Source organism: Gossypium hirsutum, chromosome A09 (assembly GCF_007990345.1).
Source record: "Gossypium hirsutum isolate 1008001.06 chromosome A09, Gossypium_hirsutum_v2.1, whole genome shotgun sequence".
Classification (NCBI taxonomy): Eukaryota; Viridiplantae; Streptophyta; class Magnoliopsida; order Malvales; family Malvaceae; genus Gossypium; species Gossypium hirsutum.
In genome coordinates, this window is record NC_053432.1 from 42,112,610 (window position 1) to 42,125,881 (window position 13,272).

A 13,272-nucleotide genomic window follows, 5' to 3' on the forward strand; every position below is an offset into this window, starting at 1 on the left:
TGAAGTCTAGGTGGATTCTTCCTTAGGTATTGTCTTCTCCATCAGTTTTCCAAAAAGTATTTTCCAACTTTAATCTCTGTCACAATCTTAGTTGATTAGATAATTAGTTTTAAATAAAACATTCTCTTAATTTTTAGGCTAGATAATAAAAAGATAGTAATTACTAGTACTTTTAGTCCTCGGGGATACGATATTTCCGGTCTCACCATAATTATACTAGGTTTGATAGGTACACTTTCCTTAAGTCGAATTTTTAGTTAGTTTCACGACCATCAAGTTTTTGACGCCGTTGCCGGGGACTAAGATATTAGGAACGCTTAATTTTTATTACTTCAGCCATTTTTTTATTGCAAATTAATTTTATTTTTTCTTAAATTACTAAATTTTCTTTTATGTACTTCTGGCAGGTTTTCATAGTTTATGACTAGAAGAAACCCGTCAGGACCTCTACTTTTTGATAGTGAGATTGAAAGCACAGCTCGTAGAAACCGATGAGAGATAAGGCGAAGCCTACGATACATAAAAGAAGGACAAGAGGATGATATTCAAACCACAACTGAGGAGATGGCTGATAATCAAAATAATCCGTTACCTCCTGTAGTTGCTATAAACCCAGTAAATTAGGATCCTGCTCCTCGTACTATGTATGACTATGCTAAACCAACTTTAACAGGAGCTGAATCGAGTATAGTTAGACCTGCTATTGCTGCAAATAATTTTGAACTGAAACCTAACACAATTCAAATGATACAATAGTTTGTTCAGTTTGATGGTTTGCAGAATGAGGATCCAAACACTCATTTGGCGAATTTTCTGGTACTCTGCGACACTTTTAAGATCAATGGCGTTTCTAACGAAGCCATTCGCCTTCGATTGTTTCCATTTTCATTGAGGAATAAAGCTAAACAGTGGTTAAACTTGTTACCACGAGGGTCAATCACTACCTGGGAACAAATGACAAAAAACTTTTTACTTAAATATTTTCCACCGGCTAAAACGGCTAAACTAAGGAATGATATCTCTTCTTTTGTCCAAATGGATTTAGAAACTCTTTACGATGCATGGGAGAGATACAAGGACCTATTAAGAATGTGCCCTCACCAAGGGTTACCTCTATGGTTGCAGGTTTAGACTTTTTACAATAGAGTGAACCCCTCAACAAGGCAACTTATCAACGCAGCCGCCGGTGGAACATTGAACAATAAAACACCTGAAGAGGCTTATGAATTGATTGAAGAGATGTCATTGAATAACTATCAGCGACAAGTCATGAGAACGAAACTGACGAAAGCTGCTGGTGTTTTCAACCTCGACACGGTTACCATGCTATCTAACCAGGTAGAACTTTTAAATAAAAAGATTGACGGTTTGTATGGTTCTACTCAGGTACATCCAGTGATGAGGTGTGATTCAAGTGGAGGAGGAGTACACAACACAGATTATCCATCCTTCAACCCTAGCACCAAGGAGGAACAAGTCCATTATATGGGTAATAATAATTCTAGACCTTAAAATAACCCGTATAGTAAAACTTACAATGCAGGTTAGAGGAACCATCCCAATTTCTCTTGGGGTGGTCCAACAAATCAAAGACCACAACATCTTCCAGGTTTTCAACAACCATCTTACCAGCTGGAAAAGAAGCCAAACCTTGAGAAGATGCTAACGAAATTCATCGCGATATCTGAAACACGTTTTCAAAACACCGAGACAGCTCTTAAATATTAGCAAGAATCAATTTAAGGGCTCGATAATCAAATAGGCTAGTTGGAAAAGATGATTTTCAAATGACCACAAGGTAGCTTGCCGAGTAATACTGAAACTAACTTAAGGGAGCAGCTTAATGCGATTATTGTTCGAGATGAATAAGGGTTAGTTGAACCTAAACCAGAACCGAGGGTAAGTAAAGGTAAGGATGAAGTGGACCACTGTGAGCAAAAACCAGTAATTAGAGAATATAAACCTCGTGTGCCATACCCCAATGCAATAAGGAAAGACCACACGGATGAACAATTTGGTAAATTCCTTAAATTATTAAAGAAATTACATATTAACTTACCGTTTATTGAAGCTCTTTTTAGATGCCAAACGCAGTTAAATTTTTAAAAGAGCTTTTAGCAAATAAGTGGAAGTTGGATGATGCGTCGCATGTGGAGTTGAACGCAGTTTGCTTAGCCATTCTACAGAATAGACTACCCAACAAGTTGAAGGATCCAGGGAGTTTTATGATTCCTCACTTAATTGGCCGTTTAAACATTAACAATGCTTTGGCTGACTTAGGGGCAAGCATTAATGTCATGCCCTATAAAATGTTTAAACAACTCGGTCTTGAGAAACCCAAACAAACTAGGATGAGCATTCAATTATCAGATAAAACAATTAGGTTTCCTAGAGGTATTATTGAAGACGTACTTGTTAAAATTGACAAATTTATATTCCCAATTGATTTTGTTGTTCTAGACATGGAAGAGGATAGTGACGTGCCTTTAATTTTAGGACGAACTTTTTTAGCAACTGCTAGGACTATTATTGATGTTGGCATAGGTGAATTGATACTTCATGTAGGGAATGACACGATTACTCTCCAAGCTCATGATTCTACTAAAATATCTAGCAATCGAGATGATTCGGTTAACTTAAATAATGTTATAACTCAAACTTCTTTAACTCAAACTTCTTTGCAGGAGTTCCTTAGGAAGAACGTGATGGAGCCTCATTCTGATTCATACCACAAAAATAGAGTGACTCACAAAGAATGAAGGCTTCAGATCGATGAACTAGACGAGTGGCGAACACATGTCAAGGAGAAACCAAAAGCATACGATGAATCAAAGTGGCACCTCGATAAGCGTGAGGATGAAACAATGAAATTTAATGTTGGGGATAAACTATTGTTAGATGAATAGGACTCCCAAATTTTTACTTCAGAGCTTAATACAAATGGAGCGACTCCCTTCACGGTACTGAATATTTCCCATACGGTACAGTCAAGGTAAATCATTCTCAATTCGACACCTTTAAGGTAAATATTACTCGACTTAAACTTTATGTGGGTAATAGAATCGATAGTGAGAAAGAGGAGTCTCGACTCCGTGCTCCACCGTAATCACACGAAATTGAGGTAAGTCGAGCTTAGACTCTAAATAAGTGCTTCTTAGGAGGCAACCCGAGCACTAACACCACTAACTAGTTTATTTTAGCTATTTTTACTATTTTTGTGCAGGTATAGTGGCCCACACGGCCTGGACACAAGGGCGTGTCCTTGGCCATGTGAAAATAAGGCTAAAAATTCCCCAAGTATCGAGCCACACGGCCATGAATTCGATCTACATAACTATGCGACACGGCCGTGCGATGCACACGGCCTGGACACACGGGCATGTCCTAGGCCGTGTAAAAACTAGAGCTAAACTTTCAAATTTTAAATAAGTCAGGGAGCCACATGGCCAAGGCACGGCCATGTGTTCAGACACAAGGGCATGGGAGAAGCGAAGAACATGGAACACGGCCGTGCGACATGACCGTGTGAACCACAAGGGATAGCCACATGGGCGTGTGCTATGGCCATGTGACGATTGGGCATTAAAATTTTGCGATAAACATGGTCTGTACATGAGCCACACGGGTATGCGACACGGTCGTGTGGCCCAACACGGGTCTCACATGGCCGTGCCCCTTTAAAACCCCCAAACCCTAATTTTTATTTTCTTCTTCTTCCCCAATTTTTCCCAACCTTAGCCGCCACAACCTCCCTCAGCTCCTTACTCTGGCCATCCCTAGCTTCCTTTTCTTCTTTTCCCCACCGCGCACCACACGGCCTTACTGACCACGCCTGTGGCCGACCCCCATCACCACTATCAGCCCTCACCAGCCCTCACCAACACCGCTCACCGCTGTCCACTAAACCACCACCTACTGTCGGTCCCTTCTTGCCCCTTATAGTCTCTTTTATTTTATTTCATTATTATTCATTTCTTTATTTTCTTTATTTCATTTATTAGCTTTTATTTTCTTTATTTATTATTTATTCTCTTTATTTTATTCTCAGTTTACTCTTTCTGCTGTTTTTAGTTTTTCCTATTTCATCTTCCATTTTAGTCATTTTACTCGTATTTGATACTTTTCTCCTCTATTTGTTAAAATCGGGTTGGATGGCCATTTTTCTAATGATTACTTTTGGCTCTATATTACATTCTTCTTTCTATTTTAGTCTTGCTACTATTCTTTTGTTATTTTACCAGTTTGTCTCTTCATTTTTATTTAGGATCATTACTAGTTTTAGTTACTCTTGCTAGGTTCTATTTGGTAGCTGGCATTTTCATTCTTATTTTTCATATGAGTTTGTCTAAAGTAGTAAGCTAAACTAGGTTGTTTATTATGACCTTGCCTATTATGTTGATTCGTTAAATTGATTTACTTTCTTTCACTTCTGCAGAGACACTATGATGAACACACGAGGCAGGAAAATTGTTGTTCCCGCTTCAAAAAATCGGAAAGGTCCTGGCATAACCTCCTCGAGTGCCTCGATCGAATCTCGTCATCCTTTTCTTTGATTCTCCTTCAGCCTACAGGATGACCTGTTTCAGCTTTTACGAGTATGACCATTAGGAATGGGCTAATGTATTAACTGGGCGACCACTTTGGAGCAGGTCCAACTTGCTCACCTCGTTCGGTTCCATCTCAATACTGCACCATGGGATCGATTTTTTGCAATCATCGAGCCCACCTATTCAGAGATGACATGGAAGTTCTGCACTACCTTCCTCTTGCAGTACGTGATGAACACACATGACGAGGCTGGTACTATCGTTTTCAGACTTGGTGGACTCATTAAGCATATGAGTGTACCCGAGTTTGGAGCTGCCTTAGGCCTTTACTCGAAGGAGCTCATGGCTTCCGAGAATTTCTTACAGCTTTACTGTCATATTCACTATTCTCTATTTTGCTATTGGACCGACCTTATGGCGAGCACGGTTCCCTATGATGCAAGTCGCTCGAAGGGAACTTCTCTCCCTCCAGCACTACGCTACATTCATGCCATCTTGGCTCACACTTTGATTGGGGGAGAGAGAGCACAGTAGTAGTCAGCACTACCGCCGCGTACTTCTTATGGAGCATGGCGACTGGCCACGTATTTGACTTAGCATATTTTATTGCCCTCGCCTTTCGCCACTAGACGGATCACCATAGGAGGGGCCTTATTTACCTTGGCCCTTACGTGACTCGTCTCGCTTGACACTTTGGCTTCTTCGACACTTCAGAGACGTCATCGACACTCACATTAGTCGGCCAGATGTCTTCGCATAGAATTTCCAGCATGATCCATATGCGGATGATAGAGCGACGCCGTGGAGTTGACCCTCCTCAGTACAGACTCATCCACTCTGCTGACTAGGATGAGGCAGAGGATATTACTGACGATGTCCCTCCCTTCACGAGGACCCACGCCCACCACCACCACATAGTCACCGAGCTCCTGCTGCCACTCTGACAAATTTATTTGAGTGATTCACTCGCTTTGAGCAGCAGTGCTTCAAGCGATTCGACAGCATCGATGCCACTCTCTGACAGATTTGCCACCACCTCCATATCTCTTCTCCAGCACCACCGGCTCACGACTCTGATGATGAGGACCTTTGAGTCCTTTTTATTTTTATTTTTATTTTAAAATCTGCTTATCTTTATGATTATTATCGAATTATCCCTTAATTCTCTTCCACAGTTGTGTTTATTTTCTTATAGTACAGCAAAATCATGCCTTTTATTCGGCTTTATCTACAACTCTCGCTCTCACTACTCCAAGGATCTCATCCAAATATTTCAGGGCAGTTTTGCTTCTCTCCCTCTCTACTTATAGTCTTATTATTTCTCTTTGTACATTAAGGACAATGTACATTTTAAGTGTAGGGAGGTTATTTATGTGATTATCAGAAATCCCAAAATTTTTATCTTGTTCTCAAATAATTTTCTCATATCATTATTAGAGTAAAATTTGATTGATCTATGATTTTTATTGATATGTTTTGAATTAAATCATAAGTAACTGTGCATTGATTGTTTAAACTTTAAGACATTAGAGAGTCGAGTATGATAAGTTGAAATTTTTGAGAATTAAAATTGCTCGGTTGTTTCCCTGAATTGAGATATTATCTTGAAGTTTTGAATTTACAGGATTGACATCAAATACGCATAATTTTCGTGAGATTTTGAGCCTTTTAGAGCATATATCTTTCTTGCTCATTGATTTTATTGGTTATGAGCGTGTCAACATTGATTTGTTATTCTAGTACTTGCATTGATTATACATGTCGAGACCACACCTTTGATTTGATATACGAAAATGATAAAGGCACTTAGGTTTTAACCCATTTACCCCATAAAAAGCCTACCCTCATAATTAACCCTTAGTAAACCTCTTTAAGCTTAACAAGCTATTTTTTAATTTACCCTAAATTTTAACCCCTATATCATACTTTTTAATTCGTTGAGAATTTTTTTCCATTTTATTGATTCCTTTTTTGTCGAGATTTGATTTGGTTAATTGCCTAACTATGTTCTTTCATTCGAATCATATTATTCTCTCTTATACTTGTATTTGTTCTTATTCTTAAAAAAAACATACATACATACATATTAGTAGTAATTCATTGTTTTTGAGCTTAAGTATTTAATTCCATATTCTGAGAAGAAGCTCATATTTATTCAGTTGATGTTAGTTATTTATCCAGTTAAGTAATTTATCAATTTAATATCGATTCTAACCGTTTTTTTCAGCCTTCATCCACACCTTTAACCCAAAGCCCCGTTACAACCCTTCAAGGACCTTTTAATTCATGTATCATCTCATTTGTAGTGGTGGAGATTTGATTTTCATGCAAGCCTATAGTAATAACTTTTCATGCTTGACTAATGAGAGCTTAATCATTGAACCTTAAACACATTGAGTGATTTGAGTGAAACTTTAGTGAGGATGTCAATCAATGTCAATTTGGAATTAAAGATAATTACTTAGATAAAGGGGGATGCCTATAATTTGATGATTAAAATGATCAACTTTGACTATTTGAAACTTTAATGTTCTTTTAGTTAAATTTTTAATGTATGATTACTTGTGAATTATTTAGAATATTATTGATGATAATTATAAGTTGAGAAGAATTTATTTTGATTGTGAGTTGAGAATTTTGCTTGAGGGCAGAATTTATTTTGATTGTGAGTTGAGGATTTTGCTTAAGGACAAGCAAATGCTTAAGTGTGGGGATATTTGATAAACCGTAAATTATACATATTTTTACCCAATGCTTGGCATACTTATGAATGATTTTTTCTTGGTTTTAGTGAATCTGATGCTCCTAATCCTTTAATTTCATGTTTTTATACTCAAGAGAGCTTAGGATAGCAAAAAAAGCGAGAAAAGGGCCAAAACAGACAAATTGGGCTTAAAACAGTGTTATACATGGCCTAGGCACTTCTACACGGGTAAACCACACGTCCGTGTGTCATGGTCGTGTTGACATTAATCCAAGTCAGAATTGCACACGGTTTGAGCACTTGCACACGGGCGTGGCACACGGCTGTGTCCCTGTCGAGTTCGAGTCTAGTTCTACTCGAAAAATGGCACTTTTGAGGGCCTGGAAGCATTCTAAAACCTATATAAACACCTTAGAAGAGGATTAGAGAATCACCTTGGAGGCAGGATCTACATCAAGACTGAAGATTTCCATCCAATTTCCTAGAAGTTCTTTGGTTTTCTTTATGTTTTGTTGTTTTTCATACTTTGAGATGTTTTCCATTATTATTATGAACTAAACCCCCTAAAATACCTAAGGGAGATGAAACCTAAGATGAATCTTATTACTCTTTGATTTATATGATAAATACTTGTTCTTATTCTTAATTGTGAGTCTTAATTCTTATTTTAATATTCCAGGATATTAATTCAGGTTTTTGATGTGCTTATTCAGTGGAGCAAAAGTCCCTGTTTAAGAGTAGATATTCATAATTAAGTGGAGTTGCATGCAATCCTAGAGATAGGATGATATAAATCTGCCGGATTAGAGTCTCTAATAAGGGAATCCATAGATCAAGTTAGTGCGACAATAGTGGTTTTAATTAGAAAGAGATTTCAATTAATCCGCTTAGAGTCAGTTGTTTTTAGTCTCGAAAGGGATATTAACATAAATCAGGGATTTCTATGAAATAAGTCAAGTGAATAAATCGTCTAAGTCAAAGGTAATAGGTGAAGTCTAGGTGTATTCTTCCTTGGGTATTGTCTTCTCCATTGATTTTCCAAAAAAGTATTTTCCAACTTTAATCTCTGTCATAATCTTAGTTAATTAGATAATTAGTTTTAAATAAAACAATCTCTTAATTTTTAGGCTAGATAATAAAAAGATAGTAATTACTAGTACTTTTAGTCCTCGTGGATACGATATTTTCGGCCTCACCATAACTATACTACTGTTCGATAGATGCGCTTGCCTTAAGTCAAAATTTTAGTTAGTTTCACTACCATCAGATATTCGTGTATATGGTTATCTTTAAGGAGACAATCGGGAAAGGTAAAATGGAAGCCTGAGATGAAGCTAGACAGAGTCAAGTCTTAGAAGAAATGTTATTTGGAAACACACACTTATGAGTAAATCAGGGCATATGTTTGCCAACAATTAGCTCAGAGAAAACAAAACATCTGTTAAGCCAGTGAAATTACAGAATCCTCCCCAACACTCAAGAAGTTTAAATTTTGTTCTTTTATTCTTCTTTCCGTGAAATCTAGAATCTTATATAATTATTACTGCACAAAATCTCACTAAGTTTAACTAAACTTACATTTCTTATGCCTTTTATGTAGGATAAAAGATTGGTAGAGTTGTTGTGGGAAGGGACCAAGCCAGACATCACCAAATTCACTCGATAAGCATTGAATTTATATCATGTATATAAAGGGGGAATTAATTAAGTGTTTTCACAAGGAAGTCTTAATTTTATGTCATTTTAATTAAATTTTCATGCTCAATAAGGAGGATCGAATGTAAATGTAACCCCCTAAACCTGACCTAGATGTTATGGTTGAATCTTGAAGATCACATTGGTCATCTTGATGGCAAAGAAAATCATTTAGCTATTTTCTCTTAACAATCGTCATTATTTTAAAACGTCATTTTGTTTTGCTTTAGGAAAGCCAAGTATTGTCTATAGATTTCTTTTGAAAGAATTTTTCGAAACTATTTACCTTTAGAAAAACTCAAGTATTGATGGTTACAGAAAACATCATATTTTAAGAACTTGTCATAGTGGAAAAATACATAGTTAAATCTCTTTTGTTGTTTAGAAAATGTAGTTTTAACGTATCTTGTAAAATTTCAGTTTAATGAGTAGGTAGCGTTGGGTTTCGAAAATGAAGTTGTAACATCCCTTACCCGTATCCGAAGCCAGGGCAGGGTTCGAGGCGTTACCAAACTTAAACATTCACAAACATGCAAAACTGGGCCATAAAATTTCATCCAAATTAAACCTTTTCAAACACATGTAGATCATCCCTTATACAGGCCTTCGAGGCCTAAAACATACATCAGGGTGGTTTGGGACTAAACCGAGGACTTTAGAAAGCTCTGGGAAAACTTAAAGAAATTTTCATGAAACAAGGTCACACGCTCGTGCGGACACAGGGACACGCTCGTGTGTCTTCAACATGCTCGTGTTGTAATATCCTGATTTTGGGCCTAGTCGGAATAGTAGTTTCGTGACCAAAAAAAATCTGAGATAGAAATAATTATTTTATGATTATTTTGAGGTCTATGATATGATTGCATGATTGTGTGAAAATTTTGTGAATAAATTTTATGCATAAAGTGCTTAAATTGAAATTAGGGACTAAATCGAATAAATTGCAAAACTTGCATTCTAGAAGTTTCTAGTATGAAATTGTTTTCAAAAATATTAATTAGGAGGTCTTGAATAGAATTTTACCAATTTCTAAGTCTATGGACAAAAATTGGACATGGATGGAATTTTTGGAAAGTTTAGTAGTAAGGGCATTTTGGTCATTTAGGGGTAAAATGAATTAAAATACAAAATTAAAAGCCAATTTTGCTCATCTTCAACCCCATGGCCGAATATAGCAAGGAGAAACCATGGCTAGGGTTTTTCAAGCTTCCAAGCTCGATTGTAAGTCCGTTCTAGCCTCGTTTTTAATGATTTTTACGTTTTTGGAGTCCCGGTAGCTCGATTAAGCTTATGCTAGCAATTATTCAACCTAGGGTTCATATTTGGAAAATACCCATAGGTGAAATTTGTGTATTTTGGTGTTTTATGATAGAATATGAGGTTTTAAATTATGTTAGACAACTTGTGCTACTCGATTTTAAGCGAAAAGTAGCAAAAGGGCTTAATCGGTAAAAATACCTAATAGTCATAAGTACATGTTAGAGTGAGAATTTGATGTTGCCATAGAAGAGAAAAATGATCAGCATGTCATAAAACATAAGAAAATAGGCTGAATTTTAATTTACGAGCTTTGGGACAAAAGTGTAAATATGCAAAAGTTTAGGGGCAAAATTGTAATTTTTCCAAAATATGATTTTGGGTCAATTTGAATAATGTGAGTCCTAATTAGACTATATTTTAAATGATAGAGTAAGGAAAACTGAAATTCGGGCTAAAATGGGGAAAATACCAAGTTATGGACGAAATGGTAAAAGTAGCCATTTTTGCATACGAGGTAAGTTCATGTGTAAATGTAGTAACATAATTGTCATTTTAAGCAATTTAATGTTGTTTATATGATATGATGCTGATTATTATCATGAAATATTATGCTTTGTGGTTATTGTTGAATAATATGTAATTATGTGAATTACTTGATGAGTATGAACTATCACCGAAGTATCACTTTCGATATTCCGTGGAAGATGGCAAAGATGTGTGATCGAGGAAAACGCCCGTTTGAACCTTAAGAATAGATTAGGATACAAGTGACATGTCACTGGGATATTTGGGCATCCGAACTCGTTGAGTTGAGTCCGAGTTCACTTATGGATGCAAATGTCCGAACTCGTTGAGTTAAGTCCGAGTTCGTGAGATGTAACTAGGCATCCAAACTCGTTGAGTTGAGTCCGAGTTCACTCATGGATGCGAACGCCCGAGCTCATTGAGTTGAGTCCGAGTTCACTTATGGGCGGGTTACATGGTAGCTTGGCTACATATGTGGCACTTATGTGCAAACTTTCCATGTATCCGAATTATATTCCGATGTGTTCAACGGGTAAAGTTCTACTCAAATGGAGGAATACTCAAGATGAAAGGGACGTATTGGTAAGTGTTGTGAAATGGATACTTTGAACAGGATTGTACTTAACCCTCGGGTTGAAAACTCAATATAACAACAATATGGTAAGATGATAAATGAAAATGTGATATGAATGTCTTGGTGATGATTATGCAAATGATGTTTTATGTTTGCTTATATGGTTATGTTACTTGCTATTTGCATGTGAACTTACTAAGCATTTATGCTTACTCCCTCCTTTTCATTCCTTGTAGTGTTGACAAGCCAGCTCGGAAATCGGAAACGGTCGGAGGCACGTTCACACTATCTGTATACCATCTTGGCATAATGGCTTGTATATTTTGAGTATGGCATGTATAGCATTATAATCATTTTGTGTATATGGTCTTATGATATGGTTATTGAGTGGTATGGAAATGCTTGGTAATGATTAGCCATTGGAATGGCTAATCATGATCATATTTGGTGTTATGTATGCTAAATTGCTAGCTAATCCATGGAAACCATGAAATAGGTAAAATTTACCATAAAATAGATTCGGACAGCAGTAGTGATGTGAATTTGAAAAATCACTAAAAATATTAGAAATGAAATTAAATAATGAATAAGTTATGGAATCGAACCTTAATGAGTCTATTTTCATATGGAAGAAGCGAAACAGGTATATGAGCTATATTTTATGAGATGTTTAAATTTTTGTGAAACAGGGCCAGAGCGATTTCTGGATCCCCTATTCTGACTTTGGAAATTTACCATAAATTTTAAAAATATAATTAGAAGTCATTGAAGCTCTGTACAGGGAGATATCTGATTCGTAATACACAGAGGTCAGAGTAGTTGAACCCTGAAACAGGGGAGATTTTAACTAATAAAATTTACTAATTGGCCCAACCAAAAATTCTAGAAAAAATTAGTAGATATATATATGAGTCTAGTTTCAGAAAAAATTTACGGAATTTTATTTTGAGTTTCGTAACTCGAGATATGATTTTTAAAGCGACTGTGATGCAGTTAGCCAGCTTGTCTGGAAATTTTAAAATGAATTGTATGAGCTGTTTAATTAATGAATTAAGTCCGTTAACACCTCGTGTTCGACTCCGAAAATGGTATCGGGTACGGGGCGTTACACGTGTCCTCAGGCCTTGTGACTCTCTATTTATGACGTCAGCAAAACAAATTGATCCACATGACCAAGCCACACCCCGTGTGCTAGGCCGTGTCCTCCACACGGCTGAGACACATGGTCGTGTCTCTACCCGTGTAGCCAACACTTAAGCTATTTTCCAAGCCTTATGTTGTCCTTAATTCTTTCCCATACTTATACGCATTATAGACACACCTTATAACATCAACTTAATGGTTAATCATCCTTTAGTAAGATTCCGTTAAAGCGTTTACATGTTGTCATACATGTGTTTATTACTTATACTCATGTTACACCAAGTTAGACATTCCAATTCACATTCTACAATTTTCCATATTCAATCATTATCAACTTACTACCATGCTACACATTCATTCCATAGCCACGACCACCTCGAATGGTCTTAGAGCATTCATCATGTACATGTGTTATACTAATCATTCATAACAACCAATTATAAACACATCACAAACAATAACACATAGCAAGAATAATTAGGCTTACAAGCCATAACCATTTAAGCCACATCTCATGGCCATATACAATAAATCGATATAAGCCGATACATTTGGCTAATCATAACATCTAACATAAAAACTAGTCCTTATACATGCCACTCACTTGAATGTATTTAATACACATATGACAATACTTCGGAGTTGTTGGCTTGATAGTGTGATGCTACCTCCGACGGTCTCCAACCCCGAGCTGACCTGAGAACACTAAGGAAATGGAGAGGAGGGAGTAAGCTTGAAGCTTAGTAAGTCCATATGAAAATAATAAGCAAATTATCAACATGATTCCATGAAATGTAATCATAATTACACTTTTGCTGATTTTC

At 36.6% G+C, this 13,272-nt stretch overlaps 1 non-coding gene across 1 annotated transcript; it reads right to left on the reverse strand.

Annotated features, from left to right (window-relative positions):
- Positions 1–1,002: 1,002 nt before the first annotated feature.
- LOC121207336 (small nucleolar RNA R71) lies at positions 1,003–1,109 on the reverse strand. The gene has a single exon (XR_005902427.1). It is a non-coding gene; the product is annotated as a small nucleolar RNA R71 (small nucleolar RNA).
- Positions 1,110–13,272: the final 12,163 nt, after the last annotated feature.